Source organism: Sarcophilus harrisii, chromosome 2 (genome assembly GCF_902635505.1).
Source record: "Sarcophilus harrisii chromosome 2, mSarHar1.11, whole genome shotgun sequence".
NCBI classification, from domain to species: domain Eukaryota; kingdom Metazoa; phylum Chordata; class Mammalia; order Dasyuromorphia; family Dasyuridae; genus Sarcophilus; species Sarcophilus harrisii.
In genome coordinates this window covers 578,460,115-578,465,134 of record NC_045427.1, presented here as the reverse complement: position 1 = coordinate 578,465,134, position 5,020 = coordinate 578,460,115, and the positions used below count along the sequence as shown (strand labels likewise).

Below are 5,020 nucleotides of genomic sequence, written 5' to 3'. Positions count from 1 at the left end.
CACTCACTTTCTAATTCTTTACCTAACAGATATAAATTCAGAGCCTCAACCACAGCAGGAAACTTCTACATGAAATATTTCTTCTGTAATTTTGCAAGTGAAAAGACACCGAGGGGAGGAGAACCCCAGATGGATGCAACTGAAGTTCCTTTGCCCCCTAAGGCTGGCATATGCTGCCAGATCAATGACTGACACTGATGAGACTGTAATGCAAGGAAGATAACTGTGTCAGCACTGAGACTGCATCTGTTTTTTATGGACTAAATACAGAGCCTCTCAGTTCAGACTTTCTAGCTGGGTGAATGTGTCCTGGAAATCTTCATTAACAGATAGCATTAAGCTAATGGCAAACTAATGACAAACATAAGACAATTGCCTTTTCCACAATACAATGATTAAATCTAAGCATCATAATCTTCCATCCCCCCCAATTAATTTATTCCCCAAAAACCCCTCAATGCTTTTTAACTTTTCTAGAATTAGGAATGTATTAACAAGATAGGGATATTTAACTCTTCATTAGCCAAAATCTGTGTGAATGCCTTTAAACAATGAGTATAGATAATTTTTACTAAAAAGAAAAAAAAATAGAAACAATGGGAGTGAAGAAAATTGGGCTGGTAATAAATGATATCAGTGTTTGGGCATTTTTATCCCCATTAGCTGACTGCACTATTTCTGGTTATATGAGCTCTCTAGTCATCACTACCTATACTTCTTGAATGTGAAGTTAGTGTGGTACATTATAAGAAATTCTAGGCTGGTAATCAGTCAATTTGTATTTAGTTCCACCTTTCTTAATCAAGGGCCTTGGAGAAAATCATTTGCTATTGTGGAAAGAATATTGGATTTGGTGTTAAAATATCTGGGTTCCCATACTCCTTTGCTACTTATTACTTCTGTGACTTTAAACAAACCACTTCCTGTCTGTTTCTCATATGAAAAATTAAAGAGTGGACTAGATAGCCTAATAATTCTTCTGCCTCAAGAGCTCTAATTCTGATTTGCCCCCTCAATGAGTCACTTTCCTCCTCTGTAAAAGGAAGAGGTTTTGAACCAGATGATGACTAAGGTCCCTTAGCTTTGGTCTTATGCAGTTTCCATGAGAGCCAGGTCATGTCTTGTTAAAACTCTAGATCTTAACAAATGTTTGTTTCATGTTAGAATGAATTTATTCTACCAAGTACTGCCATTATAATGAGTCTGGTGATAGCAGGGAATCCTGAAAAACTTTCTAGCAGTAACTTACTTGGGCATATGTTGTATTTCCCCAGTGGTCTCTCGATTCCTTTTGGACAGAAACTAATTTTTGTTTTTATTTTTTGTCTTTGTATCCTCCAGTATCCAGAATATAGTAGGCAATTAAGATTTACTGAATTATGTTACATGGTAACATAACTTCAGGGACTGATGTATTCAGATCTCTGCCTAAAGCATGACTCTGTTGACCAACTTTGGGTATGATTAAAAGTTCCCAGAAATAAAATATTGGAAATGTTCTACCACTTTATATGCAGACATAATTTTAGATACATTGGGGATCACTAGCTTTCACATACAGCTACCACCTTGTTATAAAGCAGAACGTGGATAAATAAAACTTCCTGGGACTATACCATGAGGATACATTGTAGGCTCCTAAGCCCAGGCTCAGTGTGACAGTGAAGGTGGCACTGATGCCATTATCACAGTTAAGTGTTAGCCTATCATTCAGGAAAGTTAAATTTGAATACTGGCTCTGCACTTACAAGCTATGTGATTCTGGACAAATTTCCTCATCTGTGAGTTGGACATTGCAATGCTAGAATTAACTTCCTTAGAGGAATTAAATTCCTTAGAATTAACTACTTAGAGAAGTATTTCTGTGAACCTGAAATCCCTATGTAAATGTTGGGTTATAATTTCAAGTATTTGATTCTTATAGTCCCTAATGAAGGAAAACCTATACCCTTAGGTTCATATAACATATTCTATTTTCCCCATTTCTTTCTAAAATTTCAACTTCAGTTACAACAATATGACAAAAATGCTTAAAGAAATTGACAATGTGATACAAAGAAAAGGAGGTTGAATTTTGAATAATAATTTTAAAAAAAGCATTGGTTCAAATCCCAGCTTTTCTACTTATTATATATGTGATCTTAATCTCTCTGGTCTAAATTTCCTCATCTGAAAAGCTTGAAGCAGACCTTCAAGGTAATTTCTAACTCTAAATCTATGATGCTATCAATTCTGATTAAGCTCAAACATCTTTGGCCTATGCCTGCTCAATTATTAGTCTAATTTCTGCAAATCATAAGTCCTGATTTACTCCATCAAGTAGGTCTTGTATCCTACACCTCTTACACTTAACAATGTATCCAACAACCACTAAGAATTGCACCAGAAAAGGAACAGTCTGTCTCAGAAAAATGGGAAGTGCCATTGTTTATGAATATGATCCTGGAAGGCTACTTAGTTATCTTCCTCTTCTCCACTGATTGCTGTCACAAAAACCAAACTAGACTATCATCCCACCCAGTTCTGAGAGGAAAATTCAAGAACATTCAGTCAAGTTAACACTGCTGAGAAGGTGCAAGACTCTTTGAGTTTAGCCTAGTGGCTTCCCCTCATGATCTGGAGAACTATTTGATTCTAGAGAGGTCCAGCTAACAAAGTAATGATACTATCTGACAGCCTAAGCCTATAATTGATTTACTGGATGTGTTTAAAAACCCTACGGACAAGGTTCTTTAAAAGTGATGGCATAAACTTTTGTAAGAGACACTGCAAGTGTGATATAAACCAAACGGTTTTGAAAATATAGTAATCATGCTTTTAACTTTACAGCCCACTTTAAACCAGAATATGTGATAAAACTCATGTACAACAAAGGAAATTACATATCCATTCCACTCTTTCCCTGCAAGAATAGGAGGCTCACCCAGATGATCTTGGTTACTAGTGACAATTCCCTTTTCAAAAATTGAAAAAGCAATGAGGAAAAGCCATTCAAGTTGACATTAAGGCTAGATGGTGTACTATTTAAAATAAAACACACACACACACTCTGGGTTTTTAATCAATGCTCTTCTTCAGTTGGGAATCTTACAAGCCTTCAGATCCATTTCCGGTTTGATTGGTATAACCCATAGTGCAATGTCTTAATTTTGAGATATGTTGATCTTGTCTTTCTCATCTTTCGCATTATCTTGTTGTTGTTCATTCTGATCTTCTAACTCGAGTTCTTCAGCTTCATCTAGGACTTCTAAATGACCTATTTCCCTTAGTCCCTCATGGCCACCATTGTCTAGGAAATTTTTGAAACCTTCTAGTGTCCTTACCCCATGGTATTCAATGATTTTTCTACCAATACCTGCAGGGAAGTACTTCTGTGTGGGAAAACTGTGGACCACAACAGAATCTACCTCATTAACTGATGAGTCCATCTTGGCAATGATTATATTTTCATGATCCTTGTAAGCTTCTCCCAGTTTTTCCCAAATGGGATCTAGTTTTTTGCACTGACCACACCAAGGGGCATAGAAGTTCACAAAGACATTAGTTCTTGGATCAAAAGCAACACTGTCAAAGTTCTTCCCAACCAACACTTTAACAGGCCCTTTATCCCAGTCATCAGGCACATCTTGGCTTATCAAATGGAAGTTGAATTTGCCCTCCAAAAACTGCCTACAGAATTCCTCTATTGACTCTGTAGTTAATTCTTCTGACTCAGGCTTGTACTTGACCATCTCAGTCTCCATACTAATGAGTCGCATTGTTGGGCACTCTTCTTGACTCAAGCCAAAGAAATTAAGGATACCCATGTTGTCATTGTTGTTGGTATCGATGATGATAAATAGGATTTTCTCCCTGAAACTTTCAGCTGCTTTTTTGAATTGGTCCATTTTGTCCTCATAATCCGGACTGTTCTTGGGCATGAACAATAATAAATGTGTTTTCAACTGACCTGCGAAAATCTTCGGGGCAGTCTCCTCGGAGAACTCGATGACCAAGGGCAGCTGGTGGTGATTGACAAAATTTACTACATTCATTTTTGTAATCTCTTCATCGAAGTCGATTCGACCTTCATCAAACTTCTTAAAAAGAATAATGCTATCTTTATCCAATTGATATTGGGTGAAGACGTCTTCGGTGAAAGTCATTCCAAATGGGATGTTATCGAAGTACTCTGCAGCATCTGAGAAATTCTTAGCATTGGAGGACTGACCATCTTTGAATAAGCCTAAAACAAAAACTTCATTGGAAACCATTAAAGACTCTGCAGCAGCAGCATCCTCCAGCAAAATGACAGAGGGCTGGATTCGTTTCTTCATCCATTCCACAATATCCTTAGCTTCTCTGCCGTTTGTATAATCCTTAGAGAAAGATGCATCTCCATTTTTAAATAACTTGATAGTAGGGAACACTCGAATGTTAAACTGTTCTGCTAGATCGTGCTCTTCAGTGGCATCTACTTTGGCCAATGTGATATTAGAGTTCTCGACTTTCAATTGTTCCGCTGCCTTGGAAAACTCAGGTATCAAATCTCTACAGGGCTTACACCAAGGGGCATAGAAGTCCACCAAGAGGTAGTCACAGGTGGCCAGCACCTCATTGAAGTTGCTCGTTTTTAAGATCAGCACATTATCATCCTCCTCTTCGGTCTCAGGAGTGTCTGCGACCTCGGTGGAGACGGCCAGGGTTAGGAAAAGGAGAGCGCAGCTCCCAGCGCTTCTTGGGGGTCAGGAAGGACTGTAGATTGTGGGGGTCGGCAGTGGGCGAGGCAGCTACAGTTATCTCCGCGGGCCATTCGAAAGGAGGAAAGCAGCTGTTGCACGTGCGCTCGAGAGCAGCCTCTTGCCAAGTGCCCTTCCATCTCCTATTTGTCACTGACCAGCGCGCGTTTGGAATCGGACCCCCCGGCTCTGAATGACGGCTCTGTAGCTTACTACCTGCGAGACACCGTGCGAAGCCCCGGAGGTCTGGAGATCGCAACTCTTTCTCCGCAAGAATCCAGGAAATTGGATTAAAGCAGCCT

General features: G+C 39.0%; 1 pseudogene across 1 annotated transcript; it reads right to left on the bottom strand.

Moving 5' to 3' along the window:
- Positions 1-3,043: 3,043 nt before the first annotated feature.
- Positions 3,044-4,724, bottom strand: LOC100933767 (annotated as a pseudogene). Its single transcript, XR_004231370.1, has one exon. The product of XR_004231370.1 is annotated as a protein disulfide-isomerase pseudogene (transcript).
- Positions 4,725-5,020: the final 296 nt, after the last annotated feature.